The sequence below is a fragment of the Manacus vitellinus genome, unplaced genomic scaffold (assembly GCF_001715985.3).
Source record: "Manacus vitellinus isolate BGI_N305 unplaced genomic scaffold, ASM171598v3 scaffold_2_pilon, whole genome shotgun sequence".
Classification (NCBI taxonomy): domain Eukaryota; kingdom Metazoa; phylum Chordata; class Aves; order Passeriformes; family Pipridae; genus Manacus; species Manacus vitellinus.
Window position 1 is genome coordinate 29,993,737 of NW_021940208.1, and position 13,790 is coordinate 30,007,526.

A 13,790-nucleotide genomic window follows, 5' to 3' on the forward strand; every position below is an offset into this window, starting at 1 on the left:
TTTTTTTTCTTTTAAAATGTGAGCCCCATGCTTGGGGTCACACTGCAGCTGCGGACAGAGCAGCCCCTGTAAAGCGCAGGAATTAGCCTGGGACTGTATTGTCACAACTACCTCTTCCTAAATCAATACTGCAATTCTGGTTCTGCCAGACTGCAGAGAACCTGTGCATTAAAAAAAAACAAAAACCAAAAAACAAGGAGGCCTGAGTAGATAAATAAGTGAAAATTGTGAATGCTGGAACAGCTGATTACACAAGCCCCCCAAAAAACATTAAGGATGGAAGGAGTATGTATCTCTCAGTTCTTAACATTTGGTTGTAAATGAGAACTGGAGATAATTATTGCAGTGCTGAGTGACACTTTGAGAATATTTTCGGGCAGACTTGAGGACAAGTGAGTGAATTGATTTGCTTAAATGTATTTTTTTTCCATTCCCAAAGTAACTGTGAGCATCCAGCTATTTATTATTTGTTTCTTCCTGATTTGTAGTTGGTAGCTGCACAAATACTTTATACTAGGAAATTTCAGTCTGCAAGTTACCAGTGCAAGTATTCTGCCTTAAATGAGCAAAACATCCTCGCTATTTACTCTGGTTATTGCCACCTGAATTCCTGGAGATTAATTCTTTTTGACTGATTGACTCAACTGAATGACTAGACTTGGGGGGCACCCCCATATCCATGGGCAACAGAGATTGAACCCCTTATCCCTACTGTCCAGATAGTCTCACGGCTCTGGCAGTTCCACAATCCAGCCCCCTTGAGACCCAGCTACTTTCTGGGGGTTGGCAGGAGAGGTGTCCCTGATCCCGCAGGTGCATAGGAGCATCTTCAATCTAAATATGCATCCATGCCTCTGGGCTAGTATACAAAAAGGGTTGTTGTTCTTCAAAGCAAAGACTACCTTCAGGGATGGTGAGGGACCTTTGCAATGCCCAAATCCCTGTATACATCTGTGCCCATCTTGCTTGCTATAGGTGACCTTCCAAGGAACAACTCTCCAACACCAATATTTGTGAAAAAGGATGAAAATGGGTGTTTAGTACATCTGAAGGCAACTCCTGTTCAGCACATGAGTTCACATTCATGGGAGCACTTTTTGAAATTGTTTTACTGCCCATATTTTGTCCAGAGGCCTACACACCGCATCTGCTTACGGCATTTCAACACAGGATTTAGCACCTGCTTGACAAGGGACCCAACATCCACTGAGCACAGCAGCTGGCTGTGCACACAGCTTCACTTGCAAACAAAAGCTCAGCAGTGTGGTCTTGCATGCATGTATGGATCCAGTTCTTTCTTCTCCTTTTGCAAACAGAGGCTCTTGACCAGCATAACCCCATTAATCGGAGTACATGGTGGTCTCATCCAGGCTTGGGGATGCAAGGTCTGCTACCCTACCTGGCCTCAAACCTTGGAGCGTGTCCTTGATGGCATTATTGAGCTGTATGGGGGCAGCCAGAGAGACGAGGAATAAGTTCATGTGCAAGGGGCACGTGGTGAATCCCATTAAATTGCTGGTTACAAATTTCCGGTGACTGCAGCCATTATTTCCAAGATGGTTTATTCTGTAACAGACAAGTGCGAAGTGGCGGAAGTCCATAGGCTAAATCTCCATTAGGATCCAGATTTTGCCAAATTAGCAGCTCAAGTGGCATCACCGTAATACACATGGGATTACAGTGCTCTAACAGCTCAGCTGCTGCTGCGACTGCATCAGGTTTGCGTGGTAATAGGATCAGCTAGACATAAAAACTGACTGCAGCAGCAGTAACTTTCCAGTTTTTCAGTTTTCCGGTTTTTCAGGTGAAAGGAAAATGCTTGTGGAAACCCTCAAGTGTCTAAGCACTGCGTGACTTGTCAGGATGATAGCCTGAAAGATGCATTGCTCGGTCCAAATCCAGCATGAGATTTTGAGTTTCAATCAGTTTTTTTAATCTTTCTGACTGGGCACTTGTAGAGGTGACCATCCTACATGATGCTCTCTCTCCCTTCCTGCTCTGTAAGACATTGCAGACATAGCAAACCCAAGCTCCTTTTCATCCTATCTGTATATTTTGCTGACACCCATGGGATGATTGCCATGCAGCTGATACTAGGGTGCTCTCCATTACCAACAGCCATAGGAGAAATGTAACCTGACTTGGACAACATCAGCACTAGTCATTATCCCAAGAACAGGAGAGGCAGTTGCTGCTCAGGGTATCACAAGTGTCCGTTCGGGCAGCTAACCAGCCTGCTTGTGTGTCCATGTTTCTGACTGCTGGTAGGACTTCTGGCAAGGCTGGCTGGTGTGGGATGTACTCTGGCTCCACTGTTTATATTTCCTTGGGAAAGGAGCCAGACCAATCTAACTGGCCACTGCCCTCTAGCAGGGACAGCCTGCATGGGCGCCTTGGTGCAGGGAAGGATCCCTCTTACATTTTCATCCTTGCCTTCTAGGGATGTTAACTGGGTGTTTAAATGTGTCACTGCCTCCATCTAGCTAAGGTTCATTTTCTGTCTGGCCAGGGGCTGGAGGAGCAGGATCCATGCCAATTAGGCACTGCTCCCTTGTGTGTCTACATCTGAGTGCATCAGCCCAGCTCCTTTTATAGTCCTTTATAGTGGGGGGAATAGGGCACACTAAGGGTGCATTTCCTTTGACCTGACTGGGGCATCAGGCAGTTTTCTGCATCCTTTGAATGCAAACAATGTACAAAGCTTCCTGTGTTCTCCCAGGTCTCACAGCAGGTTTTGAGGAGAGATGTTTGCACTGTTAGTTATCATTTTCCTCTGTTGTCTTTTAAGCAGGAACATAAGAAAAGTCTCACTAGTTCAGCGCAGTGATCTCTCCAGCCCAGCCCCCTGTCCCCAGCAGTGATTACAGGAGATGCCATTTTGAACTGGCTCATGGGCAGGGACCACCATCTGCTGTCCATTCTGCTAGTATTCCCTAAGCACTTACAACTGTCATCTTGCGACATTAGAGGGCACATCTCTAGAGAAGCAGAACCTTTTGGAAGAAGAAGCAACTTTTAAAACTGGCAGAAGAGTTGCAGCCCTCCAGGCTGCCCCCTGTAACGTACATGTAACTTCATACTGACTGCTTTGTGCTTTGACTGGACCCCATCCTTTCCAAAAAGCCTGGCTTTGAAGATTCCTTTGAAGGAGACCAGTGGTACCTCCTGCTAAGTTCTAAGTTCTTCCAAAGATTATTTATCTTCACCACTAGCATTTTTTTATCTTTTTTTCCCAGTCTGAATTATTTTCCTGCATGAGCTTCTGCCTTCATAAAGTCATTGTGCTTTCCCTCACTGTCGTCACAGACTTTCTCCATGTGAAGACATAGTTTTGCCTAAAACCTCCATCAGCAAACCCAATAGACAGCACCTTTCTTGCCCAAGATAAGGTCACTCCTGCAGCTTCTCCATGCATGTTCTCTACCTCCTCCTCTGCTCTTGTCAAGCCTTGTCCGCTTCTCACCTCCAGTGAGTACAGAAGCAAAAAGACCCATTTGGCTCACAGTGTCATGGTGCTCTGGTTACAGGTGTGACACGTCTGCTCCTTTGGCTCTCCATTCCCACGCTTCCACTTCACTTGCAGGGCAGATTTGACACCACTCAGTGCAACCACAAGGGAGACAGAGCTGCCTGTGGACAGGGAGGAGAACTGCAGATCTCCCTGGAAAATGCATGGAGGTATTCCCTCTTCTCATCTTTTTTAGTGTCTATGATGATGAGAGGTGAGAACATCAACAGATCTTTTTTCCTGTTTTTTAAAAATCAGCTGTTTTTTCAAAAGCAAAGTACTGCCAAAAGTTGTTGACTTTACCAAAATACTTTATCTGTGGTGAATTATTTTGCCACATAGGTTTTCAGAAATCTATTTTGACTGCATGCAGCAATATAAGCCATAGCTGTTCTGGAATTGTACACAAGCACTGGAATTGTACACATCAGCAGAAACTGATCTTAAATGTCTCAACAGTTTTTGTTTTCTCCAAAGGACAGCTTTCATTGGACGAGAACTATCAAAAGCAATCTATGAAGCAGTTAAATAACATGCCAATTAAGATATCAGTGACAAATGCCACAGACAGTCTTATGAAACTACGGAGAAAATAGAATTTGCTGAACTCGAACCAATTTTGCAATTCAGAGGTTCTTCCCAGCATTTCCTGAGTGCTGCCTTCCTTCTCCCTCTGGACAGCTCGCTTTCAACCGTGTGTGGTCATCGCCCCCAGAGCTACTTTGCAACACTGCACATCCAACACCATGACTGGTATAACTGGGGATGCATGCTGCTGCTGTTCACATGCTTGGGCCATGTCTCCCCCATCTATCACAGAGCAAAAGTCATTTCTACACCCTCTGGCCACCTGCAAAGCATCATCACTGCACAGCTGCTGAGCTGGGCTTTCCTGTTAATCTCCCTTTGGCAGAAACTTACATTTCCCTCTGGTATTGAAGGACACTAATGTGGTAAGAAGTGTTTTTCTTTTATTCCTTTCGAAGCCATCCTTCCTAGATTGATATTAGCAGTACATGCATTTTCTAGTTGCTGGGTCAGGAGGGGAATCCTTCGTTTCTCCTTGGGGTACCTCTGCTGCCAAGAGAGAAAGGTTTCTGCCTCCACCTTCTTAATTTTGTCCCTTCACACGGCTGCATTAGGTATGCGCTGTCTTCCTCTGCTCGCTTATTAACGGGAGAGTTTATGGCAATATCTCATGCCACTTCTCTGCAAATGTTATACCCGAGAGAGCATCTCCTTTAGCTCTCACTAGCAAGCCAGCAGCTCAATAAAGACACTTTACATTTTCATGCTGTTACTAGATAAAATAACTGCCATCATTTCCTATTCATAGTGGTTGTCTGGTGCCTAAATTACCATAAGGACCTATTGCTTTCAATTGCCAGCCTAACAGTGTCCACCAGAGATTCCTGATTCCTCAGGCCATATCACCTGGGTGGATGGACCGTATCTGCCTCAGTTGCCTTGTGTTGGAGAGAAAAACCACCAGCAGCCAGAAGAAATGGATGGAGGAGGCTCCTTTTCCTGCTGAAAGCACAGGCAGTGGCTTATTCAGAGGCAGCCTCTAATTCTGAGTAGGTTTTAAGGGATGGGGAGCTTTTCATTTGCTGGAAAGCCTGCCTGAGAGGCTGTCTCTGGCCCCTCTCTTTGCTCCCAGAGGGAACGCTCAGCCAAGGGAAGTGGCAGTGCAGTTGATGCCCTTTTATCTCCTTAGTGTGCTCTAAGTTACACACACTGGTTTATAATCAGGAGGCTGGGTGCCTCCCTAGGAGCTGCCACAGTCCCAGTGGGCTTTTTTTTCAATCCAAGTGCTTTAAAATAAACACAGAGACACACACAAGGGGATGTGCGAAGGACAGACAGGTAGCAGGAATGAGACAGACTTGCTGTGCTCATGTCAAAGGGTGAGAAACTTTTGGCAGTGCAAAGGAGCCCTGATGAAACAGGTACTGCTGTTCCTCGCTTCCCCACCAAGGAGGAGGGCCTAGACAAAGCAGAGGTGGAGGGCTGTATCCAAATGACCCAGCAAGACAGAATGAAGTCCCTCCTCTTCTGGGTCACAAGAACGATAAATTATTCAGGCTGGGAATGGTTGAACAAGTGTTTTGATTTCAGACCCCTTTTCTAAATTTCCAATCCCTTTTCATGAGAGTCCCTGGGACAGATTACAGCAATATTTTTCTGTGCAGTCCTGGTCCCTGGTGAAACTGGGGTCCACCATCACTATCTGAAGGTCTCACAAGCTCCTGCCATCTAAAGGCTTGCGGATCCCACTGATGACCAGAGGCCAAGTGGGACATGTAGTCTTTCCAAATCTGTATTTAATAATTTGAAAAATGTGCCTGCCAATGCCAGTGTTTCTGAGGCATTTCTGCAAAGTTCAATTAGCTAATGGCACAGAGATTCAGACTGATGTGGAATGAGAGGTAGTGTTCAGTGCCAAGTGCTATTAAGAAGATTACTGTGTCCCAGTGTATCACCAGTGTCACCCATCCCACATGAGCTGCACCCAGTAACAGCTTGGAATACATCCTTTCCCATCTGCACATGTACCAAAGGCATCCTGGCAGCCAGCAGCATTTTTTCAGCCCACAGATAGCTAAGGTTGAGCCCACCTTGGTCAGCAATGGTGCAGGGACCCATCTGCCCAGAAAGTGCACACAAAAAAGGTTGCTCAGCAAGAAGGGCCTCACCTGGAGGACCAGATCCTCTTCCCATGTTCCCCCATGGTGCTCCCATGACATCAGTGGCATTTATAGACAGGTATCTGATGGCAGAATTTTACTTAGACTATTTATTTTACCCTGAAAGATAATCTCAGGAAGAAAAAACAGAGGTGGCTCTCCTCTGTTTCAGTCCTCCCTGAAATGAATTTTTTGGGCTGTCCTTCAGCTCAATATGCTCTTGTAATTATGCTGATGTCAGCAGAGACGAAGCACACCAATGCCTGCCATTGCCATCTGTCCAGCATGGTGAAAGCCACCCAGCTCCCTCTCGGCTACATTCTGCAGTGACTGTTTCTTTGCATCTGGACTAGTGTCTTGTGAGCCAGAGAGACAGGCTGTGGTGTCCTGAATCCACATCACAGCCCATCTTGCCTTGGCTACCACAGCAAATACCAAGGCAAGAAATACTGGGGAGTGTTGTCCAAGTACGACCTCTTTTTACCTTCTCTTTGCATCACAGGTGGAAGAGTAATGCTGTGCAGTGCTTCAGCTGGAAGCATGGACAGGGCAGAGGATGCTGGTAGAGCAGCGGAGGGGGGCAGAAGGCGAGATTTAGGGGGTCAGAAGATGTTCCTATAAATATCGACCTGCCTTGTGTGGTAGAGGAGGTATGTCTAGAGTTATAAACCTTGAATTCACTCTTTTCTTGGAGCAAGACAGCAAAACTTCCCTTCATGCTGGTGGGCATGTCACCTCACCAAGTCCCTCTGGGCAGGTGGTTTCTCACCAGTACAGGTTTTCTACAGTGCTTGAAGTAAATTTAAAATACATAGCACTGGAAATGACAACAACCAAATGAATATTTGCGGCCACATCACATTCTTGGTTCCCCTGAGGAGAGCAGTTTCAATACTGAGTGTTGCCTGTTTTGGGGCACAGCCACAGGACAGACCTTATTGCTTTTCTTCCCGTGTTTGTAAATTTAACTAAATTAATTTGATTTATATAGCAAATAAACGGGTGATTCTTTCTCCTGGTGTCACACACAATTGTCAAATGGACTGCTCCTGCAGCCACCTCTCCACCAATAATAACAACATCTTTTAGTGGAAAATAATCATTTGAAGGGACAACAGTCCTAATTGCATGATGTCTTAATTTCGGCTCTGTTTTCCAGAGAATAACCAATGTTTTTCAAATGAGATCGGTTATCATCTCTGGGGATACAGCCACCTCCTTCCTGGAATGCTTTTCATGCCGGAGGATGCACATTGAAACCGAGAGCAATATTGTCAGTGCAAATCCCAGCTGACACCACGCATTTCTGGCTGTGATACAGCCAGCTCCTGAGAGGCGAGCAGAGCCTGACCTTGGCGCAGCCAGCAAAGACCAAAGCTGAAAGCTTCCAGCCTGGGATATAGCTCTGCTGCTTTACACTGAAGGGAAAACTCCCAAAGCCTGGTCTCCAAGATTTTTCCAGCAAAGCGAATGCTTTGAGTTAAACATCTTGATGTGAAAGCATCCCTCTGCTGGCAATAATAGCTGAGGGAGCATTCCCAGTGTGATTTGTGTGTAATAGCACTGGGACTAAAACTGCATGCATTGCTCATCATGGCACATCAGAGTCAGGCAGTAATTCAAAGCCTTATTTCCTTTCTTTGGGGGCTCAGTGTTTCAGTTGTTTTTGACATTTTTTACCAAATATCTGAGCCTTCAGTAAAACTGAGCATCCAGATAGCTCATCATGAAACCCAAAAGCAAGCTATCAAGACCATTCTGACTATGTCTTGACCTATTATCAGAAAACAAACAACTCCTGCATAACTCTTGCCAGCAATTAGCTAGTGGATAGCAACCCACTCCTCCCCAAGCCCTTCCACCACTGCCTCCTACCCACCCAGCTGTCACCCTCAATCAAGGAAAGCCCCACTGAGCAGATGAGCCCTGACCCGCGGCCTTGAGGCCACCGCACTCCGGCTCAGGGGGTCTCAGGAGGCTTCCTTCCCGAATGCACACTGGTTTACATTTTAAATGGCAATTTATAAAACCATGATGCAGCTAATGTCGAAAACACGACTTGTTTGAAAGCAATCCCTGTCACACAGCATAACAATGGCATGCCTCAGGGTTTGCCTTGTGTTTTTTTAATGTAAAGATATCAAATGATCAGCTGACTCTCCTGGTGTTATTTCACCTCTCTGTATGAAGCAAGCTCATCGGACACACTTTTCTTAATTTCTCAGCAATCCCACTGAGATTCATTTTTCTCCAGGGTTAAAATATTCCAGGCATTTAAAGTACAAAGCAAATGATTGTATTAAGTTTGCCAGAAGGACTATCAACCTTTTATGGGTGTAAACAACCCTATTTGAATGATTTGGAAAGGTGGCTGTGATATATTTTTCACTTCCATTATTTCTTTCGATAGCTTTATAAATGTGCTCTCCACTGTCTACAAGCAGTGTACATCTTAATTATATATGACATGTTTGTTTTTAACTAAAAGCAAATCAATAAAGAGACTCCACTTTTTTTTTTAATGTTACTATTGGATGTTTGTGTACAACAAAAAAACCCCACAAATACTAGTTGAATCATAAAAATCCAAACAGTTGCTTAACAGAGCACAAAAAATAGATGCCAAGTTTTTGTATTTTGGAATTAGATTATAAACCATGCCCCTACATCTGAAATGCAAAGTAGCAGAGCTGGAGGATAAGGCATGAAGCAGCACCTTCACCCCTCTGCCTGTTGGCATGGTGGCTTTGATTTAAAGCTCAAGAGAAGTCATCCTGCCTTGGAGAACACCTACCACCCACCCTGGCCCATGGCCCATGGCCCATCAAAAGAAAGGAGGAGCTGTGACAAATTGCAGTCACAAAGTTCAGATCAGGATTTTTTTTCTTTTTTTTTTTTTTTAATCCCAATTTCATTCAGCCCCTGATCCAGTGTGCTGCCCAGGCATCACCACCTCATCTGCATTTCTGCTGTGCCTGCTGAGGGTGAGATGCTCCAATGCACAAGCACAAATGGTACAAAGTAATAAAGGAGGACCTGACATCTTGGGTGCTAAATCCATTTCCCTCTAGCAAAGAAAATAAGCATGTTTTGGTTCCTCCGAAACATCAGTGAAGGAGGCTTGGCCACTCTGTGTCTCTTGGTCCTTTGGTCCCTGGCTGAACCTGTATGGAGCTGGAGCCATTTGGCAAGAGAGCAGAAGTGTCAGTTTGGGGACAGCAGAGGCATGTTCCTACAGCAAGATTGGGCACAGAGGGCATCTGTGTGCTCTAGGGTGAGGCAGGGGTGGGAAGCACTCATGGCACCCTAATCTCAGCTGTAAGGATGCTCATACCACACGTGGGTGTCCTCAAGCACCTGGGAAGCCCAGCCTTTCCCAGTCCATGCACTTTTCATTCTCACAGCCCCATTTATCTCCCACTGCCAGTCTTAGAGTGGTGATTCCTTGCTACCTGTGGCTTGTCTGGATGTGGATACATCCATGGATGAGATGGACTTCTCCACCTCAAAGGTCAGGGCAAGGAGAGTGGCAGAGGAAGAACACAGAACCCAGACTAATTTACACTTAGCAGCTATTGCTAATATTACTGGTTTCCATCATGAGCAAGGTGAGCAAATAAAAGAATTTAAATGGCTTTTTCTTCTTGTACATATGATTTTTCCACTGTTGGCAGATCCCTTCAATTAATTTCCCCTGGAGAAGAGTAAGCCCTCCTTGATTGTTTTCCAAGGCCTTGTAATTAATGTGATCATAGTCCTGATGGACGTCGATTTGTGTTGAGAGTGTCAGTCTCATTTACAGTTAATCTGGGACAGATCCACTCCACTTCGCTTTGCTGGGCTGTAGCACAGAGTCAGATCTGTTCATGAGATGCACTTTATTACCAGCAGAGGTACCCTCAGGGCACTACATCAATTTACAAGTACTTAGTCGATGCTTCCTCTTAACCCTCTGACCACCAGGATATTTGCATTTTGTAAGTTAAATAAACTGCATTCAGTGGCTGACTGGGGCAAGTAGCAATTTCTTTAGCTAGTGCCTTCTAACTAACAAGATATGAATAAATATGAAAAACACATATCCTAGGAATACTGCCATTGAACTATGATATTTCAACTGAGAATCCCTGGGATCTTTATGTGACAGTGCAGGGGACAGAGCAGTGGGGTGGATCAGCAGTGAGTATGAGAGTGTCCCTCTGCAGATGGACACGGGAGCAGAGTGACCCATCACTGCCTGCAGAAGAAGTTTGGGCAGTGCCTGGAAGTTTCCCAGACTTCAGTGCACTTCTCCCCTTTCCAGCTCCAGCCTTCTACTTCCTAGAGTCAAAAGTAAATGAGAAATCCATTAGTCGGTTTCCTCCTGACACCAGAGCACCACAAAATCCCACTGGTTACCAGGATATTTAAACAATGCTGTGAGCCTTCTGCAGGAGCTGAGCCAGGTAATGCTGACCCTTTGACCACACGCTCACTTTAACCATGTGCTGACCCTTCAACCACAGCACCATCTCTGTCAGTGGAAGAGGGAGAGGCACAGTTGGGAAAAAGGAGGTGAAATAAACAGAAATGAAACAGTGTAAGAAAGGAGATAAGGCTCAGATGTGACTAGATCTGCTAGACTGAGAAGAAAATTGCCCTGATGTTTACAAGTAAAAAACCAGCTTTTCCACTCAATAAACATTATCAAGAACATGATTGTTTCAATGATTTTCCATGATCTGAAAAGTTTTAATTGTCAAGAAATTCCTAGATGTTTTCATTTTGTAAACTATGGGTTTCCCATGGAGAAACTTGAAAAAACATCAGCACAGACAACAAAAGTCCCCAATTCCTTGGGGAAAAAAGACCTCTATGAGCTCTGGCTGCAGCCTAGAATCAAACATGCAGATAGGACCCGGGAGCAATTTCCCATCCAATTTGCTCAATTCACTGACAAGGAAAAATTCTCCCTTGGTTAGGGCTGCAGAGCAGGCTTCCTCCTGCACTGTCACAAGAGGGAGTAGAGGTTACACCCTGTAGCACAAGGAAGATGTCTTATGTCAAGGTCAGTCTTCTTCTAGACTCCTACAGAAAATATTGTGAGAGAAGAGAAATGGACACCCATTGTAGCAGCCTGTGAGCCATTTTTCTATTTGAATCACATTTTTGTTGGAAGTTGGGGCAGGAAAAGCCCGGAAGAGAGGGGCAGTAAAACTAGGATCTGTAGTAAATGTTAGCATTTCAAGAGGGTTTAAATGGACAGCTTACATCCAATGGAGTAAATGTGGTTAACACAAAGCATTTTAAAGCTGATGGTAAATGACAACTGTGTGCCTTTGTACCTTATTATTAAATCGTGTTGGATTAATCTGGCATTAAGTGGTATTTCTGTCTCTCCTCTACCAAGCAGATGCATCGTTCCTGTGAAACACTGTTTCATATGTGCCTCAACCAGCAGTGTGGGATCAGCTTCTGTTTGCAGAGGTGAGAAATGGATTCCTCTTCCCTACTGCTCTCATAGACTGTTTTCCTACATATTACAGGGGGAAAAGGAAGTCTACATAACTGGGACATTGACTGTTCAGGTTCAGCTTGGCTGGTTTTGTTCTTCCTAATCAAAATCTGTCTGTCTGAGAGAAATTTTCTCCTTGTGAAAATTGCGGTGTGCTATCATAAGACAAAATTCTGATGTTCCACCTTGGAGAAGACAGTAATTAAGAGATGTCAGGACACATTTTCCTTAGGTGCTCTGGCTTGTCTTGGAGTGATGGGTCTCAACTGCACACAGAAACAAACAGATCCCTTAAGGAAGTTCACTTTTATTACAGTCACAGTGGAGAGTAAAAGCAACAGCCCTGAGAGGTGTGTTTCTCCTGTGGAAGTGGCCCTAGGACTGTAAGCAAAAAGTCATGGGTTCTCTACAAGATTTTCCACCAATCTCTCGGTCGCTTTGATAATTTTCAATTATTCCCTTTTGGACCTCAAAGCTGAACTAAAAATAATAATACAGAAAGAAACCTAAAATAGCAGCAATTCCTGGAAATTCTCCTGAGCTTTCTGGTACAGTCCTAGTAACGTAGCAGGAAGCAGAGTATGACTGCATAAAACATTTGGCATTGATTGAATATATAGATTGGTGGTGTCTCAACCCCTGTTTTAATCTTTCCATTACCTATGGTATTTTTTACAAAGAAAGTCTTATTGTTTAGAAAACAATTTCTAGCAGCCTTCAAATAGATGAGAAGCTGCAGTATCTTAATGGAAGGCAAATTACTGGTGCTTTCACAGCCAGAGCCTCTCCCCGGTCTGATGGAAAGGTTAAACATTTACCACCTTCTCTGAACACCACTTTCCATGAATGAGAATTCAGCAGAATTTGTCACAGTACAGTCGATAGTAGGAAAAGCTTCTCCACATTTGCTGCAAGGGATAGTTACTCCATGCCAAAGGGGGCTAATTTTTTAGCAGTGGGGAAATCCCATATGGGGAGAGCATGTGGCAGGGGAACAACTTGCAGGGAACCAATGGCTCCAGTCCCGGTGACAGGCACCCCTAGGCTGCCAGATGGGAGCTTTTCACCACCAGGGTGATTTAAGTGATCTGTCCCCACCTTCCTCCCCCAGAGCAAATGAGCAATCACACTTGATTCCAGCTGATGTGTCTAGGTGGGGAAGGCAATTCCTTTAATCCACTAAGCTACTTTAGTTCCTGGTCTTTATCTAAAACTCACAGACAGAAAATGTCACTGGGAACTTGATGAACTTAACTACCTAATGCAATCAGCATTCCTGGGTGCAAATTGGGGTTTCTTGGATGCCTTGCTTAAAAGATAAACAGCAAAAAAAAAAAACAAACCCACAAACAAACAACTCTATTATAACCTTGGATGAACCATTTTGGAACCAAATCATCATCAGACAACCTGTGCCAATCAAAAAGAATCTCAGAAAAGGATGAGTACAGGAGTGGTGCGGGATGTTTGGTCTGAAAATGGCTGCAAGCCTGAAAGTATGTTTTTTAAAAGCCAAGCAAATTCAATGCAAACGCTAAAAAGCGTGAACTGGTTAAATATGTCAGACTGCCAGCAGACACTGTGTGATGTTGATTTTCCTGTCTCTCCCTGTTATTTTGTAAACCACAGAGGCTTCCTACACCTCCCCATTGAATCCAGCTGTCAGAGATCCATAATTTAGGGTGGGCACCAGCATTGCAGCATTTGGATGACTGAAAGCAGCACGATACATAATGAAAGTCGCTCTTGGTATCAGACTCTTAAAGCCCCCCCACCTATTTTTGTGCTTAGATTTTGACACGGGGGAACTTTTTTTGACAAGAGCGAATGCTAAAACCCACCTCTAGCTCTGCCTGTGAGTGGGCAGCAGGTGTGAGGCTCAGACAACCCCTCCCTCCATCCTGCACCCTTGTACTGTCTCAGCTCTAGATTTGCACACAGAAGTCACAGAGGTACTAGGGAGGATCTGGAAAAGGATGAGGAACTGGCACTGATCATGGGAGGCAGCTCTCAGGTGAAACTGCTGCAGAAGCAGAACCACAACCCTAGGGCTGAGCCTTGGGATGCCTCATTCCCATCCCAGGCTCCTTCTTAAAGGCTT

At 44.9% G+C, this 13,790-nt stretch overlaps 1 protein-coding gene across 2 annotated transcripts in view; it reads right to left on the bottom strand.

Moving 5' to 3' along the window:
- Positions 1–6,232, bottom strand: part of SIAH3 (siah E3 ubiquitin protein ligase family member 3) — a 53,001-nt gene extending 46,769 nt beyond the window's left edge. Inside the window, exon 1 of one of the 2 annotated variants that reach the window (XM_008929112.2) lies at positions 6,205–6,232. The gene's annotated coding sequence lies outside the window, so the exon portion shown is untranslated. Of the gene's footprint in view, positions 1–6,126; positions 6,175–6,204 lie in introns of those variants that run through there. The other variant, XM_018071044.1, reaches the window with a different exon arrangement.
- Between the last annotated feature and the right edge of the window lie 7,558 nt (positions 6,233–13,790).